The following is a 19377-nucleotide window of genomic DNA, read 5'->3' on the forward strand; positions in this document are numbered from 1 at the left end:
TCATTTTATACAGTGACAGCTGTTCATACCAGGGCTGGTGTTAGGAAGTGACTGTGATATCTACCATTACTGTACTTCCATGTAACGTAACTCAAAACGTTTTCTGCATGGCAGCACGGTGGCACAGTGGATTAGCCCTGCAGCCTCACGGCGCCGAGGTCCCAGGATCGATCCCGGCTCTGGGTCACTGTCCGTGTGGAGTTTGCACATTCTCTCCATGTTTGCGTGGGTTTCGCCCCACAACCCAAAGATGTGCAAGCTAGGTGTATTGGCCACGCTAAATTGACCCTAATTGGATAAAATTAATTGGGTACACTAAATTTATTTTTAAAATTTTCTGCAGACACAATCTTGGTTTGGAAGGGCATAATTTAGAATGGTACAGCTGGGAACTTTCAGCTAAGTCAACAGTATAAAAAACTCAAGTCGGTTTAGTTCAGGTGGCTGGACGGCTGGTTTGGGATGCAGAGCGATGCTAACAGCGTGGGTTCCATTCCCGTACCGTCGGCGGTTATTCGCGAAGGCCCCGCCTTCTCAACCTGGTCCCTCGTCTGAGGTGTGGTGGGTGACCCTCGGGTTAAAGCACCACCAGTCAGTTCTCTCTCCAAGAGGAGAACAACCTCTGTTCCTCTAGCACTATGGTGACTTTCACTTTCAATATTGCAATATGAATCTAGTAACTGACTGCTGTCCTCACAGAAAGGATACACATATTTTAAAGCACACTGTTCCAAAAGCCCCTACCCACATAATATGACAAACATAATATGACTATAGTTTTTTTCCCTAATGCCTCCTCAACCTACCACACAGCCACAGACCACATTATATCCAACTCCATTTAAGTCTTAGAAGAACAAAATGATCTCCATCCATCAGTGTTTAATATTAAAAAGCTTAAATATGCATGCACCGCCTCTCTGCAAAACCTGATTTTCCTAGGTCATATTTTTGTTAGCTCTTCTGCCACAGCCCTACCCACCCTCACATTATGTTCATATTTACAATGGGAACAGTCCATGTAAACCGGTGGCATTGTAATGATATACTTCCACGTGCAGGCTGCCAGTTTTGCAATGACCATTCGTCAGCATGTACTTCTCTACTCAACCAACAGCACCTCTCTGTTCCCAAATGCCTTAATATTTAACTTAAAGTAAAATTGAAGTATTACACAAAGCTGACAAGTGTATGATTTCAGAATGGGAACTGAATCAAACAATGCCCAATCCAATTATATGATCCTCTAACCTTGCTTCACCCCACGACAATAATTGGCCTCGACTCCTTGTGGCAACACCACAGGAAATTGACCAACATTATATTAAATAATATTATAATTATAAATTATTCTTTACATAGATGACATGGTGGCACAGTGGTTAGCCCTGCTGCCTCAGTGCCAGGGACCTGGGGTTGATTCGGACTATTTTTTAATAAATTTAGAGTACCCAATTATTTTCTTCCAATTACGAGGCAATTTAGCATGGCCAATCCACCTGATCTGCACATCTTTGGGTTGTGGGGGTGAAACCCACGCAGACATGGGAAGAATGTGCAAACTCCACACAGAAAGTGACCAGGATCGAACCCTGCTCCTCAGCGTCTTAGGCAGCAGTGCTAGCCACTGCACCACCGTGGTGTCCGATTCAGACTTTTTCATCCTGCTTTTGTGTGGGTTTCTTCCGGATGCTCCAGTTTCCTCCCACAGTCCAAAGATACGGTTAGGTGGACTGACCATGCTAAATTGCCCCTTAGTGAACAAAAATGGTTAGATAGGAGGCAGCACGGTGGCGCAGTGGGTAGCACTGCAGCCTCATGGCGCTGAGGTCCCAGGTTCGATCCCGGCTCTGGGTCACTGTCCATGTGGAGTTTGCACATTCTCCTCGTGTCTGCATGGGTTTTGCCCCCACAACCCAAAGATGTGCAAGGTAGGTCGATTGGCCACGCTAAATTGTCCCTTTATTGGAAAAATGAATTGGGTACTTTAAACTTATGTTTTTTTTAAAAAGGTTAGGTAGGATTACTGGATAGTGCCCTAGGTAGGTGCTCTTTCCAAGAGTCAGTGTAAACCCGATGGGCCCACTGGCCTCTTTCTGTACTGCAGGGACTCTATGATCAATATTAAGTGCTGTCTGCATGTATGTGTGGTATTTTCCTATGTTCTTATTTCTCATTTCCATTTATGTAATCGGTCACTGATTAAAAGCTCCAGGTATCAGATGGTGCTGTATGTGCCCTATGAATCGAAGACCCTCTATAAGGGTTAGCTTGTGACAAAAGCTTAGGGCATGTGGAACAAACAACTGAATGAATAGGAAGCTGGCTAAAAATTAAGGGTAAAGAGTTGTCACAGTATTCAGATTGGATATAAAGCAGAGTCCGACATGGGCCTGCACTAAAACACCCGCTATTCATAATCAATATAATTAGGGAATCAGGAACAAGTAACTTTCAAAAATTTCAGATGACACAGGCAGGTTTGTAGGGGGGGGGGGGGGGGGGGGGGGGGGGGGAAGAAGGAAGGGGAAAGGGGGGAGAGGAGAGAGAGAGGAGAGAGAGAGAGAGAGAGAGATGAGAGAGAGAGAGAGAGAGAGAGAGAGAGAGAGAGAGAGGAGAGAGAGAGAGAGAGACACACACACAATTCAATAGGAATAGAAATGCCAATTATACCTTAGAAAATAGGAAACTGATTGCTATCAAAAACTGGATTTAGTGATACAGGTGAACAATCATTAAAACTCTTGGGTCAGGATGGACTTCATCCTACAATCTCGAAAGAAGTGGCTCGAGATATTTGATGCATTGTTTTAGTTTTCTGGTTTCAAAGTTCCCTGGATTTGGGGAAGGTTCCATTAGATTGGAAAAGAGCAAATGTAATTGCTCCCTTTATTCAAAAAGGGAGACACTGAAAGCAGGAAACTATAGGCCAGTTAGCCTTACATCTGTCAAAGGGAAAATATCTAAGGTATTGTTAAGGATGTTATGGCAGGACACTTAGAAAAATTCATGGTCATCAGACAGAATCAACATGGTTTTCTGAAAAGGAAATCATGTTCACTAATTTATTGGAGTTCTTTGAAGGAGTCATGTGTGTTGCGGATAAAGGGTGGATGTACTGTACATAGATTTCGAGAAGGCATTTGATAAGGCACCACATCAAAAGTTGTGGAACATAAAAGCTCACATATTGGATGACAGGCTAGCTAAGAGGAAAGAGTTAGCATAAATGGGTCATTTTCTGGTTGGCAAGATGCAATGAGTGGTGTGCCACAGGAATCAGTGCTGGGGCCTCAACATTTCAATTATATAAAAGGACTTGCATGAAGAGACCAAATACATGGCTGCAAAGTTTGCTAATGACACAAAGATAGGTAGGAAAGTAAAATTGTGAAGAGGACAAAAGTATTCTACAAAGGGGCATAGACAGGTTAAGTTGGGCAAAGATCTGGCAAATGTGAAATGGTCCGTTTTGGCAGGAAGAATAAAAAAAGAAAAGTATCTAAATAATGAGAGTTTACAGAGCTCTGAGACGCAGAGAGATCCGGGTGTCCCAGTACATGAATCACAAAGGCTATTATGTAGGTACAGCAAGCAATTGGGAAACCTAATTGAATGTTATCATTTATTGTGAGGAGACTTGATTACAGAAATAAGGAGGTTATCCTTAAGCTGAACAGGGCACTGGTGAGACTGACAGCTGGTTTGTCATGCAGAGCAAGGCCAGCAGCGTGGGCTCAATTGCTGTACCACTGAGGTTATTCATGAAGGCTCCGCCTTCTCAACCTTGCCGGAGGTGTGGTGATCCTCCGGTTAAACCACCACCAGTCAGCTCTGCCCCTCAAAGGGGAAAAAAGCCTATGGTCATCTGGGACTATGACGACTTTACTTTACCTTTACGGTTTATATCTTTGGTCTTATTATTTAATATGTAAATGCAGCGAAGGTATACTCGATTAGGGGAGGCAATGGCATAGTGGTATTGTCACTGGACTACCAATCCAGAAGCCTGGGATAATGCCTTGGGAAACTGGGTTCAAATCCCACCATGGCAGATGTTGAAATTTGAATTCAATAAAAATTTGGAAATCTGGAATTAAAGTTTAATCATGGCAATTATTGTAAAAGCCTACCTGGTTTATAAATGTCCTTTAGAGAAGGAAATCTGCCACCCTTGCCTGACTTACATGTGACTCCAGGTCCACAGCAATGTGGTTGTCTCAACTGCCCTCTGAAATGGCCGAGCAAGTCACTCAGTTCCAGAGCAATCCGGGATGGGCAACAAATGCTGGCCCAAACACATCCCGTGTCCGAACAATAAAAGAAAAAAAAAATTGGGAATGGGCTTTCCTCTTATGAGGAAAGATTGGACAGGTTAGGGTTTTATTCGATGGACCTCGGAAGAGTAAGAGGCAGCTTGATTGAAATTTGAGGGGTCTTGACAGGGTGGATGTGGAGAGGATGTTTTGTCTCATGAGAGAATCTAGATCAAGGGGTCATTGTTTAAAATTAGTGGGTCACTCATTTAAGACAGAGAGATTAGAAGATTTGTTTCCACTCAGAGTTAGGAGTCTCTGTAACTCTTCCTCAAAAGCCGGTGGAAGCAGAGTATTTGAATATTTTTATGGCATAGCTATATAGATTCCCGATTAACAAGGGGGTGAAAAGTCCTCACTTAAGCAAAAACGTGGGGCTGAAGTTACAATCAGATCAGCCATGATCTTATTGAACGACAGAGCAGGCCGAGGAGCCTACTCCTGCTTCTAATGCATATGTCTGTAAAAGCAGTATTACAGGTCAGCATAACAATTAAAACTGTTACCAAAGCATTGATTTATTTCTAGGGGTATGAGATTCAAATGTTCAACTTTTATTCGACTCTGGTTACACTGAGTTCAGTATTGAACGAGTTCTGGTCTCCATATTACTAGAAGCACTGCAGAAAGAGAAAGTCAAAGGAAGATTTCAAAGGATGGCATGAGACCGGAGAGATTAGCAATATCAGCAAAGATTGAACAGATCTGGGGATTTTTCTTTAGAAAAGGGAAGAATTGGGGGTGACCTGATAGGTGTCTTTACAATTGTGAATAGGTTGAACAAAGTCAAAGCAGCACAATGGTTAGCGCTGTTGCTTCACAGCTCCAGGGTCGATTCCCGGCTTGGGTCAGTGTGTGTGGAGTGGGCATGTTCTCCGCGTATGCGTGGTTTTCCTCCCACGTATCCAGAAAGACACGCTATTAAGTAATTTGGACATTCTGAATTCTCCCTCAGTGTACCCGAACAGGCGCCGGAATGTGGCAACTAGGGGCTTTTCACAGTAACTTCACTGCAGTGTTTATGTTATTTGTGACACTAATAAAAATTATTATTATTTTTAACTCTGTGTGAGAATCCAAATCTAGGGCCCATAAAGACAAGATAGATACTAATGAATCTAATAAAGAGAAATGTTTTTATTTAGAGTATTTAGAATGCAGAATGTTGTCGTCACAGAAAGAAAACAAATTAGATGCTTTCAAAAGGGAACTAAAGAAGTATATGAGAGTAAAGGAAATATAAAGATCAGGTGAAAGGCTGAGATGGGGTCTTTGGAATGGGGGATGAAGAGCCTGTTTCTGTGCTAGGTATTCTATTCAATTCTCTGAAAGCATGCTGATGAGTTTTCTTCAGTTCCTGAAATTGCATTCAAAATTGATAACATTTTTCCATTGTCTTTCGATCCCTTATAGTTATTAGAAGGTGTCAGCCACTGAAAAGTCAGATTGAGCAGGTGTACTGTACCCAACAATCTCCAGGTCCCAGCCAACATTCTTCGCTCAATTGCCAGTAACAAAACATATCAACTGATCATTTATCTCATTTCTGTTTGTGGGGCATGCTATATTTGCCTACACTGATTACAAAGTAATTTGTTAGTTATGAAGCACTTTAATACAGTGCCCATCATAAAACTTAATCTGAGGCATGTCAAAGTTTATCTTCTAACCTTCGATCAGTTCAACGTTTTCCTTTCGTTTCTAGCAATTTCTATTATTTTCTAAAATCAAGAAAAGCAAGAGGATGAATTGAATACCTTTATCGAGACAATACCTTTGAAAAAAAATGTTTTATTGAGAGTGGAATGAAAGCAGAAGCAAAGAGAGAAAGGGGTTAAAGGAAAGGAGAATTAGCATCAGACCTAAACAGCAGAGAACACAGGAGTGGATACCAGGGCCCATTACCAATCACCTGAAAGCTCTCTATTCTCTTGGGGCAGGCTTCAGGGGCTGAAAGACCTACTCTGGTCATGCATGAAAGTGGGGAAATAAAGACACACACAGAAACAAAAGCTAAAGAGATTGAAAAACACTGAAAGAGCAACAGTAAAATATTGAAACAGAGACAGATCATATTCTGGCATATTGTGCCGCAGGAAATTGGCAAGTGATATTAAAAGTTTTGGTCATCCACTTAATTAATTTAAATAAACAGGGACAAAAAGCACAAGAGGGAGTGAGAAATTTGTACTCTGTGATACTGTAGTAAGGCTATAGGTTTTGGGTGCTGTTTTGGGTACGTCCATCCTAAAACCATATCAAAGCCATGGAGCACAGACAGCGTACATTCACCAGGATGATTCCAGGGATGGGAAATTATAGTTAAGAGGAGAGACTGGAGGTACAAGGACTGTTCCCACTTAAACAGAGAGGAAGTAAAGCGGAAATTTCATGGATGTCTTTAAAATGATCGGCAGTTTAATCCTTGGAAAATAGGCGACAGGTTTAGATAAAGGATCTGGATCGGCGCAGGCTGGGAGGGCCGAAGGGCCTGTTCCTGTGCTGTATTTTTATTTGTTCTTTGTTTTGGTTTTGGTAGTGAGCAGGTTTCCTCTGGTGATGGGAGTCATCTATTGAAATTTATCACAGAGTGAGGAGAGGGGAGTTTTATACTTTACTTCGAGGGTTGCTAGTCAAGGACAGTATTACGGTGGCGGAAAGGATGCTAGATGGGGACTCTTCTTCTGAGGTAGTATGGGCTGAGGTTAGAAACAGGAAAGGAGAGGTCACCCTGTTGGGAGTTTTCTATAGGCCACCTCATAGTTCTAGGGATGTAGAGGAAAGGATGGCGAAGATGATTCTGGAAAAGAGCGAAAGTAACAGGGTAGTTGTTATGGGAGACTTTAACTTTCCAAATATTGACTGGAAAAGATATAGTTCAAGTACATTAGATGGGTCGTTCTTTGTACAATGTGTGCAGGAGGGTTTCCTGACACAATATGTTGACAGGCCAACAAGAGGCGAGGCCACATTGGATTTGGTTTTGGGTAATGAACCAGGCCAGGTGTTAGATCTGGAGGTAGGTGAGCACTTTGGAAACAGTGACCACAATTCGGTGACCTTTACGTTAGTGATGGAAAGGGATAAGTATACCCCGCAGGGCAAGAGTTATAGCTGGGGGAAGGGCAATTATGATGCCATTAGACATGACTTAGGATGTGTTGGATGGAGAAGTAGGCTGCAAGGGTTGGGCACACTGGATATGTGGAGCTTGTTCAAGGAACAGCTATTGCATGTTCTTGATAAGTACGTACCAGTCAGGCAGGGAGGAAGGGATCGAGCGAGGGAACCGTGGTTTTACCAAAGTGGTGGAATCTCTTGTTAAGAGGAAGAAGGAGGCCTATGTGAAGATGAGGCATGAAGTTTCAGTTGGGGCGCTTGATAGTTACAAGGAAGCGAGGAAGGATCTAAAGAGAGAGCTGAGACGAGCAAGGAGGGGACATGAGAAGTCTTTGGCAGGTAGGATCAAGGAAAACCCAAAAGCTTTCTATAGGTATGTCAGGAATAAAAGAATGACTAGGGTAAGAGTAGGACCAGTCAAGGACAGTGGTGGGAAGTTGTGTGTGGAGGCTGAGGAGATAAGCGAGATACTAAATGAATACTTTTCGTCAGTATTCACTCAAGAAAAAGATAATATTGTGGAGGAGAAGGCTGAGACCCAGGCTATTAGAATAGATGGCATTGAGGTGCGTAGGGAAGAAGTGTTGGCAATTCTGGACAAGGTGAAAATAGATAAGTCCCTGGGGCCAGATGGGATTTATCCTAGGATTCTCTGGGAAGCCAGGGAAGAGATTGCTGAGCCTGTGGCTTTGATTTTTAGGTCATCATTGGCTACAGGAATAGTGCCAGAGGACTGGAGGATAGCAAATGTGGTCCCTTTGTTCAAGAAGGGGAGTAGAGATAACCCCGGTAACTATAGGCCGGTGAGCCTAACGTCTGTGGTGGGTAAGGTCTTGGAGAGGATTATAAAAGATACGATTTATAATCATCTAGATAGGAATAATATGATTAGGGATAGTCAGCATGGTTTTGTGAAGGGTAGGTCATGCCTCACAAACCTTATCGAGTTCTTTGAGAAGGTGACTGAACAGGTAGACGAGGGTAGAGCAGTTGATGTGGTGTATATGGATTTCAGTAAAGCGTTTTGATAAGGTTTCCCCACGTTCGGCTATTGCAGAAAATACGGAGGTGGGGATTGAGGGTGATTTAGAGATGTGGATCAGAAATTGGCTAGTTGAAAGAAGACAGAGAGTGGAAGTTGATGGGAAATGTTCAGAATGGAGTTCAGTTACGAGTGGCGTACCACAAGGATCTGTTCTGGGGCCGTTGCTGTTTGTCATTTTTATAAATGACCTAGAGGAGGGCGCAGAAGGATGGGTGAGTAAATTTGCAGACGACACTAAAGTCGGTGGAGTTGTAGACAGTGCGGAAGGATGTTGCAGGTTACAGAGGGACATAGATAAGCTGCAGACCTGGCTGAGAGGTGGCAAATGGAGTTTAATGTGGAGAAGTGTGAGGTGATTCACTTTGGAAAGAATAACAGGAATGCGGAATATTTGGCTAATGGTAAAATTCTTGGTAGTGTGGATGAGCAGAGGGATCTCGGTGTCCATGTACATAGATCCCTGAAAGTTGCCACCCAGGTTGATAGGGTTGTGAAGAAGGCCTTTATTGGTAGAGGGATTGAGTTCCGGAGCCATGAGGTCATGTTGCAGTTGTACAAAACTCTAGTACGGCCACATTTGGAGTATTGCGTACAGTTCTGGTCGCCTCATTATAGGAAGGACGTGGAAGCTTTGGAACGGGTGCAGAGGAGATTTACCAGGATGTTGCCTGGTATGGAGGGAAAATCTTATGAGGAAAGGCTGATGGACTTGAGGTTGTTTTCGTTAGAGAGAAGAAGGTTAAGAGGTGACTTAATAGAGGCATACAAAATGATCAGAGGGTTAGATAGGGTGGGCAGCGAGAGCCTTCTCCCGCGGATGGAGGTGGCTAGCACGAGGGGACATAGCCTTAAATTGAGGGGTAATAGATATAGGACAGAGGTCAGAGGTGGGTTTTTTACGCAAAGAGTGGTGAGGCCGTGGAATGCCCTACCTGCAACAGTAGTGAACTCGCCAACATTGAGGGCATTTAAAAATTTATTGGATAAGCATATGGATGATAAGGGCATAGTGTAGGTTAGATGGCCTTTAGCTTTTTTTCCATGTCGGTGCAACATCGAGGGCCGAAGGGCCTGTACTGCGCTGTATCGTTCTATTCTATGGTTGTAAGAAGCTTGGAGTCATCAGGCAGAGATTCCTTAAGGAAAGACCGAACAAATATTTGAAGATGATGGTGGGATCAATATTAGATTGGTGCAGTAAGCCAATGGTGCAATGATGGGCTGAATGGCCTTGTATATGGTGAAGTGGTATGGTTTTTTTCTTTTAAAAATATTTTTATTCTCCTCCTTTTCACATTTTCTCCCAAATTTACACCCACCAACATGAACCATAATCACCAACAAATATGTCAATCCCCATATCAATAACAACGATCCCATCCTCCCATCAAACCCCAAACATTAGTCTGTATGTTCACACAAACAAATGACAAAAGGAATTAGGGAATCACCCATAGTCACCATTAACACACACCGCCCCCCCCCCTGCCCCCAACCATCCCACCCACCCCCCAACTACTGTTCAATGTTATCCAGTTCTTGAAAGTGCATAATGAATAATGCCCATGAATTGTAGAACCCCTCCGTACTTGCCCTCAGTTCAAACTTAACCTTCTCAAGAGTCCAGAATTCCAACAGGTCCCCCCGCCACGCCAGGACACAGGGTGGAGAGGCTGCTCTCCAACCTATCAGAACCCGCCTTCGGGCAATCAACGAGGCGAAGGCTACAACATCTGTCTCCGCACCCGTTTCCAACCCTGGCTGCTCTGACACCCCGAATTATGGCCTCCCAGGTCCACTTTTATTTTTTTTTCATAGAATTTACAGTGCAGAAGGAGGCCATTCGGCCCATCAAGTCTGCACCGGCTCTTGGAAAGAGCACCCTACCCAATCCCACACCTCCACCCTATTCCCATAACCCAGTAACCCCACCCAACACTAAGGGCAATTTTGGACACCAAGGGCAATTTATCATGGCCAATCCACCTAACCTGCACATCTTTGGACTGTGGGAGGAAACCGGAGCACCCGGAGGAAACCCACGCACACACGGGGAGAACGTGCAGACTCCGCACAGACAGTGACCCAAGCCGGAATCGAACCTGGGACCCTGGAGCTGTGAAGCGATTGTGCTATCCACAATGCTACCGTGCTGCCCACTTTAGAAATTATCCTAAAAACCTTCTTCCAGTAATCCTCTAGCTTTGGACAAGACCATAACATATGAACGTGATTAGCGGGAGCCCCTCCCCGCAACCTTCACACACATCTTCTACTCCTTCAAAGAATCGGCTCATCCTCGCCCTCGTCAGGTGTGCTCTGTATACCACCTTCAGCTGTATCAGCCCCAACCTCGCACACGAGGTGGAGGCATTCACTCAGGAGCACCTCACACCAGAACCCCTCCTCCATATCCTCTCCCAACTATTCCTCCCACTTTGCTTTGATCGCTTCCAGTGGTGCCTTCTCCTCTTCCAAAATAGCTCTGTACCCCGCTGACACTACCCCCTTCTCCAGTCCCCCTGTCATCAGCACCTCCTCCAGTAATGTGGAGGCCGGTTCCACCGGGAAGCTCTGTATCTCCGTCCTGGCAAAATCTCGAACCTGCATGTATCTAAACATTTCCCCCTGCTCCAGCCCATACTTCGCTTCCAGCTCCTTCAGTCCTGCCAAACCGACCCTAAGAATCAGATCTTTTAGTGTCTTAATCCCCTTATCCTCCCATTTCAGAAAATTTCCAACCCGCTTCCCTGGCTCAAATTTGTGGTTCCCCTGAATCGGCATCTCCCTTGACCCTGCTCCCAACCCGAAGTGTTGGCGGAACTGCCTCCAAATTCTCAATGAAGCTATTATTACCGGACTCCAGAGTATTTCCCCGGGGCTATCGGGAGCGGCGCTGTTGCTAGCGCTTTCAATCCCGACCCACTGCACAAACTCTCCTCCATTCTGACCCACTGGGATCAACCCCTCTGGCCCAGCTCCGCACCTTCTCCACATTCGCCGGCCAGTAGTAATACATCAGGTTCAGGAGACCCAAACTCCCTGCCTGCCTTCCCCTCTGTAGCAGCACCTTTCTAACTCTGGCCACCTTCCCTCCCCATATGAACGATGTAATCATTCCCTCAATCTCTCTGAAAAAAGACTTTGGCAGGAAAATCGGCAGGCATTGAGAAACAGAAATCGCGGCAACATGTTCATTTTATCCGCCTGTATCCGACCCACCAATGACAGAGGAAGACCATCCCACCTTGCCAGATCAACTTTCACTCTCCCCGCCAAACTAGAAATGTTGGACCTGCGAAACCCCCCCCCCCCCCCCGCCGCACTATTCCTTTCCATACCCCCGAACTTCTTAATGCAATGGCCAACGGCTCAATCGCGAGTGCAAACAGCAGGGGGGGACATAGGACACCCCTGCCTCATCCCACGGTGCAGAGAAATGTATCTCGAGCTGACGTTGTTTGTGCGTACACTTGCCTTCGGCTCCTTATATAGTAGATTTACCCAGTTCACAAATCTTGGTCAAATCCCAAACACACTCCAGAATTGCCATCAAGTACCCTCATTCTACCCGGTCACACGCCTTCTCAGCGTCCAATGTCACAACCACCTCTCTGTTTCCTTCCCTTCTGCCGGTGCCATAACGACGTTCAATACCCTTCTAATGTTTGAAAAGAGCTGCCTCCCTCTCACGAACCCCATCTGATCTTCACCTATCACCTTCGGGAGGCACACCTCCAGCCTACCTGCCATTACCTTCGCCAATACTTTTGCGTCCACATTCAGAAGTGACATGGGCCTATACGACCCACACGTCGTCGGATCCTTATCTTTTTTTTGCAACAGGGAAATTGATGCCTGCCCCAAAGTTTGTGGCAACACCCCCTTCCCTATCGCCTCTTCAAACATCCCTACCATCAGGGTGCCAGCTTATCCTTGAATTTTTTAATAATATTCCACCAGAAACGCATCCGGCCCTGCCACCTTCCCCGACTGCATCCTCCCAATCACATCCTTTATCTCCTGCTCCACTATTGCTCCTTCTAATGTAGCCCTGTCCCCCTCCCTTAGCCTCGGGTACTCCAACCCATCTAGAAATTGCTGCATCCCAGGGTCTCCCCCAGGTGGCTCTGACCTGTACAACCTCATAAAATTCCTCAGAAACCTTGTTAATCAGATCGTGAGCCACCACCAATTTCCCTGCCCTATCCCTCACCTGAACAATTTTCCTCCGGAGCTGACCTGCTAACATACTCCATGTTCGTAAACTGCACCCCTTGCTGGTCTCAGTTGGCGCACCGCCTACCTGGTAGACAGTCGGTCGAAGCTCACCTGTAGTTCCTTCCTCTTTTCCAGCTTTGCTGGGTCCCCACCTTCTGCATAACTCCTATCTACCTCCAACATCTCATCTATTACCCTCTGCCGCTCCAACCTCTCCTCTTTGTCCACCCTGGCCTTTAACCAAATCACCTCACCCCTCACCACCCGCCTTTAGAACCTCCCAGACAACTGCCATTGACACCTCACCCGTACAGTTGAAACTTACATATTCTTCAATTACCTTTTCAATTTTGTCACAGAACCCTTAGTCCCCCAAAAGTCTGACATCTAATTGCCACCCTGGCCTCTGCACTACCCCCTTCTCCAGTACCATTACCACCCAATGCGGAGCATGATCTGACACTGCAATTGCCGAAAATTCTGACTCCTTAACCCCAGCCACCACACCACGAAAAAGTCAATCCGCGAGTATACTTTACGGACTGCTGAGAAATACAAGTACTCCCGTTCCTTCGGGTGCAGAAACTTCCAAGGGTCCACCACTCCCATTTCCACCATTAGCCGAGCCAACGCCTTTGCCCCCCGATGGGACCAGCGAGTGCAGCCGTGACCTGTCCAACCTTGGCTCCTGCACCAAGTTCCAGTCCCCCTCCCACTATCAGTTTGTGTGTGTCCAAGTCGAGGATGGCCCCAAATACCTTCTTTGCGAATCCCACATCGTCCCAATTGGGACCGTATACACTTAACAATACCACTAAACTCCCCTCCAGTGCCCCTGTCACAATCACATATCTACCCCCCTGATCTGCAACCACCTTTTCCATCTGGAAGCGCACTCGTTTGCTGACCATCACCACTACCCCTCGAGCCCTTCTGTCAAATCCAGAGTGAAACACCTGACTCACCCAGCCCTTTTTATTCTCACCTGATCCTTCACCCTCAAGTGAGTTTCCTGCAGCATTGCGACATTAGGTTTCAAACGTTAAAGATGCGCAAGCACCCTTGACCTCTTGACCGGACCTCCTAACCCCCTCACGTTCCACGTGATTATTCTGACTGGGGATCTCTTACCCCCACCCTTTTTATCCACCATCATACCACCGAGTCCTGCCCCATGGGCCAGACCCGCCCCTATCCATTATTAACATTGAACCCCTTCCCCCCCCCTCTCCCAGGAACCCCCCCCTACATTTCCGCTTGAAAAAACATCTGCCAGCATCAATCCCTTCCCCTCGCTCGCCTCGTAGGCCCATTGAAACCTGCTAACCAGGCTCCAATGTCCGCAGCCCTCCTCTCACCTCACCTCTGTTCACTAGCCGACTTTAGTTAGCTAGCACGGGTGGCTCCCCCACCAAGTTATACCATCCCTCCTCACCCAGTCCAGAGAAAGAAAAAATAAAAACAGCAATCCAGCCCATACAATTCACTAAAATAAGATATAACCATCGCAACACAGAATGCCAATCAACCCAACCAATAACTTGAACTCTGTAACAATGTGAAGAGAAGTAAATTACAAGACACATCAGTAAAAAAGAAAGTTATAGCATTTATACATTTTCCAGCTCCCCAATCACAGTCCACAGTCTCTCTTACAGCTCCGCTCACGTTTGTCCCAAGCTTTCTGCCCTCACGAACGCCTCAGCCGCCTCCGCTGTCTCGAAATAAAAGTCTTGGCATCATACGTCACCCTCAGCTTCGCCGGGTACTATACCAAATCGCATCCCCTTTTTGTACAGTGCTGTCATCACTCGCTAGTCTTTTTGCCAACTCCACCAAGTCCTGGTAGATCCGAACTCCAGCACCATCCCACTGCACCTCACGCTTCCGCTTCGCCCAGCTTAACACCTTCTCCTTCATGCAGAACGTATGGAAGCAGATAATCACTGCTCTTGGTGGCTCATTCACCTTGGGCTTCGGCCTTAATGACCGATGAGCTCGGTCCAGCTCGTACTGGGAGGGGTTCTCACCCTCCCCCATCAACTCAGCAAACGTCTTAGCGAAGTATTGTGTTGGCCTTGGGCCCTCTGTTCCTTCAGGCAAGCTCACAATTCTCAAATTGTGCCGCCTTGAGCGGTTCTCCAAGTCCTCAAGCTTTGCTCGGAGTCCTCCGTTAACCCCCACCACCCTCCGCAGCTCGTCCCCCATCAAGGTGAACTGGTCGCTGTGCTGTGACACGGCCTCCTCCACTTCCTTCATCCTCTCGCCCTACTCTCTCACCTTGGCCGATGTCTTTGCCACAGCTACCCTCACCGGGGTGATTGCCTCCTCCATCATTGGTTTCAATGCAACAGCCGTCTCCTTCCTCCAAGCCTCCATGTGCCTCACAAACGGCTTTTCCAGCTCCACCGCCATCACCTTGATCATCTTCTCTACCGTAGGTAGTGCGGCCCCACCATGCGGTCCGGCATCCGCCATCTTGTCAGCACTTTTGTTGGTCCTCTCATTTAACGGCGAGCCCTCGTTTCCTCCCTTCCTCAACGCTGCTTTTCGCATCCTTTAATGACTTATTATTTTTCCTTTTTTTTTCTCCCTTCTTCAATCTTTTTTGTTATTATAGAAAAACAAAAAATTCTTCTGTCAAAAAAAAGAAAAAAAACCTTTCACCAAGTTTCTTTTAAAACTTCTTTCTCTTCTTTTGTATTCCTCCAGAATTTCCCTTGGACCGGACTTCAGTCTTCTTCCAACATTCTAGGCGGGAGCCACCCAATGTGGGACATCTCATCAACATCACGCCCTGGCTTCGGGCCTGCCACCTCGACCTCAGTTTGGTTCCGTCCCCGCTGTTCCAACCTCCGCGCGCACTGGGCCCAACACCTCAGCACCAGCCGCCCAACACCCACACGGGGTTCCTCGCCGGTTTTCAAACCGGCCACGCTTGATGCCTGGGACAGCCCCAAAGGCCGACAATAATCGGGGGAGAGAGCGAAGAATCGAGGAAACCCCCGAAAGTGCTGTAAATAGTTGCCACCGGCAGGAGCTCCACTCGATGCACCCGACCCGCTCGCAAACGCCACCAGAAGTCCCAGTTGTATGGTTTTTCAAGCGCCACACGATTCCGGTAATATTTTCCGGCAGACTTTTTTGGCAGCATGGTTAGAGAACAGTTTACTAGCAACATTGCCGGTGACGTGCTAGTGTTATTAACATTGTCACTCCTGACACCATTTGTTAATTGAATCAAACACTTTATGAATCAGAGGTAGGGAATTAACAGTGAGGAAAGCCTGGAAAAAAAAAGTCCCAGCAGTGTTTTTAAAAATAAATTCAGAGTACCCAATTTTTCTTTCCCAATTAAGGGGCAATTTAGCGTGGCCAATCCACCTACCCTTCACATCTTTTTGGGTAGTGGGGGTGAGAGCCATACAGACACGGGAGGAATATGCAAACGCCACACGGACAGTGACCCGGGGCAGAGATCAAATCCGGGTCCTCAGCACTGTGAGACAGCAGCTCGAACCACTATGCCACTGTGCTGCATCTTCAACAAAGAATACCCACGTCATTAGGGAATTGTATTAGTCAACTGGCTATTAGCAGTGACCGTAGATTTGAGAGTGACATTTATAAAAATAGAACAAGAATTAGCAGAAAACAAGAAACACCCACAATGACCAGTTAATCTGGTTTTGTTGGTTGTGAAGTAAAAGGCTAGGCCAAGATAGAGAGCTTTCAGCTCTTCATGTAATACCAATTGGATCTGTAGCATCCACTTTAACCGTTTCAAAAGACCAACAGGATCTCAACCGTAAACATCTCATCCAAAAGGTGGCATCTGCAAAGGTCCAGTGATGCAGATTGTTTTTGGCTTTCTGCTCATCCTCCTCCATCAGCTCCTCCAAATATATCTTGTTGACTGCCTTTGCAGAAAACGGCAGATTCCTGGCAACATCTGACAAAGGGCTCCACCTCCTCAAACACACACTTGCCTAAAACCTCCATTACACATTGGCTATACTTGACTGGAATGACAGTGATCAATGGCCCCTTTCCCACCGCCCATTGTCTTCTTCCAACATTCTAGGCGGGAGCCACCCAATGTGGGACCTTTGCGTGCAATGGGTTTGTATGGTGCATTTACACGTCAGCCAGCAAACATGGTTTTGGCATCATATCAGTTCCAGTGAATATAACCACCTCCAAGAGCTAGAATGCCAAACTGTCACTTGCTGAATGCAGTAGCCTCTGTTGCTGGACCGTAGATATGTTTCCCAGTCTTTTCATTCAGTTTCTTATAGATGGGGACTTTATTAAGGAATTTCAGCTTTGGCTTCTCCAGGATAACCATGTCATCATAACAGGGAGGATGCTCATGTGTCTAGTCCAACAGTGAGAACCTGATATAGGCCTCAGTTGTTGCTGATTCCAGGGCGGCAATGCCCAGGCGTCAGAGCAGATAGGCCATGGCAGTGCCTCACTCAAACCATCCTGGAGAGGAGCCCTCCTCATCAACTCTAATGGTTACATCCTCGAAGAATGCCAGTAGATTTTTCCAAGTATGATTTCCTCTTCATAAATCCACGCTGACTCTATCTGATCCCACCACTGCTTACTAAGTGTTCTGCTATAAAATATCTGATAATGGACATTACCATTTTCCCCACTATCGACAGGCTTATTAGTCTCTAATTCCTTGTTTTCTCGCAACCACCCTTTTTAAATAGTGGAGTTACATTAGCTACTCTCCAATTTTTAGGAACTGTTTCAGAATCCATAGAATCCTGGAACATGACCACCAATGCATCCATTATTCTAGAGCCACTTCCTTACGTATGCTGGAATTCAGATTCTCAGGCCCTGTGGATTTATCAGCCTTCATTCCCATCAATTTTCAAGCCACCATTTCTCTACTAATATTGATCTCCTTCAGTTCTTCCCTGTCATGAAAACCCGGTGCTCCACAACATTTCTGGTATCTTATTTGTGAAGACAGAACCAATGTATTTAGTTGCTCAGCCATTTCTTTGTCTCCCAATATAAATTTCCATTTCTGACTGCAAGGGACCTACATTTGTCTGCACCAATCTTTTTCTCTTCATATACCTATGGAAACTTTTAGTCAGTTTTCATGTTCTTGCAAGTTTATGCTCTTATTCTACTTTCCCCTTCTTAATCAATCCCTTGGTCCTTCTTTGCTGAATTTTAAACTGCTCCAAATCCTCAGACCTGTTGTTTTTCTTGGCCAATTGATATGCTTCTTCCATGGATCAAATATTATCTCTAATTTCCCTTGTAAGCCATGGATTAGCCATCTTTCCTGTTTTACTTTCGTGCCAGGCAGGAATAAACAATTGTTTCAGTTCCCTCACGAGCTACTTGAATGTTTGCATTGTCTATCCACTGTCGCCCCTTTAAGTAATGTTTCCCAATCAATCATAAAGAACATAAGAAACATAAGAACTAGGAGCAGGAGTAGGCCATCTGGCCCCTCGAGCCTACTCCGCCATTCAATGAGATCATGGCTGATCTTTTGTGGACTCAGCTTCACTTTCCGGCCCCGAACACCATAACCCTTAATCCCTTTATTCTTCAAAAAACTATCTATCTTTACCTTAAAAACATTTAATGAAGGAGCCTCAACTGCTTCACTGGGCAAGGAATTCCATAGATTCACAACCCTTTGGGTGAAGAAGTTCCTCCTAAACTCAGTCCTAAATCTACTTCCCCTTATTTTGAGGCTATGTCCCCTAGTTCTGCTTTCACCCACCAGTGGAAACAACCTGCCCGCATCTATCCTATCTATTCCCTTCATAATTTTATATGTTTCTATAAGATCCCCTCTCATCCTTCTAAATTCTAATGAGTACAGTCCCAGTCTACTCAACCTCTCCTCATAATCCAACCCCTTCAGCTCTGGGATTAACCTAGTGAATCTCCTCTGCACACCCTCCAGTGCCAGTATGTCCTTTCTCAAGTGAGACCAAAACTGAACACAATACTCCAGGTGTGGCCTCACTAACACCTTATACAATTGCAACATAACATCCCTAGTCTTAAACTCCATCCCTCTAGCAATGAAGGATAAAATTCCATTTGCCGCCTTAATCACCTGTTGCACCTGTAAACCAACTTTCTGTGACTCATAACCAACTCATGTCTCATATTGTCACAGCATCCGTTATTAAGATTCAGTACCCTAGTCTCAGAATCTACTTGACTCTCCATCTTGAGACAAAATTCTATATTATGGCTGCTCACTCCCAAGGGGTCTTGCACAACTAGATTACCAATTATTCTGTTCTCATTACACAGGACCCAGTCTAGGATGGCCTATTCTCCAGTTGGTTCCTCAACATATAGGTCCAGAAAACCATCCTATATACATTCCAGGAATTCCTCCTCTACGGTATTGCGACTAATTTGATTTGTCCAATCTGTATGCTGATTAAAATCACCCATAATTAGGGCGGCGAGCGGGTGGTGAAGATCAAGGAGAAATGGGAAGCGGAGTTGGGAATGGAGATCAATTGGCGAGTATGGAATGAGGCACTGCGAAGGGTAAACGGGTGCAAGGATGAGTCTGATACAGTTTAAGGTGGAGCACAGGCTGCATATGACTCAGGCAAGAATGAGTGGGTTCTTTTAGGGTGTAGCAGATGAGTGCGAGAGGTGTGT

The 19377-nt window shown here is 45.7% G+C and overlaps 1 protein-coding gene and 1 pseudogene across 1 annotated transcript in view; both read right to left on the reverse strand.

The window, feature by feature from the left end:
* The window catches only part of rtf1 (RTF1 homolog, Paf1/RNA polymerase II complex component), an 89226-nt gene that overhangs the window by 60022 nt on the left and 9827 nt on the right, over positions 1 to 19377 (reverse strand). The window lies entirely within an intron of this gene.
* Positions 15389 to 17399, reverse strand: LOC119955944 (annotated as a pseudogene).

This window comes from Scyliorhinus canicula, chromosome 2 (assembly GCF_902713615.1).
Source record: "Scyliorhinus canicula chromosome 2, sScyCan1.1, whole genome shotgun sequence".
Lineage (NCBI taxonomy): Eukaryota > Metazoa > Chordata > Chondrichthyes > Carcharhiniformes > Scyliorhinidae > Scyliorhinus > Scyliorhinus canicula.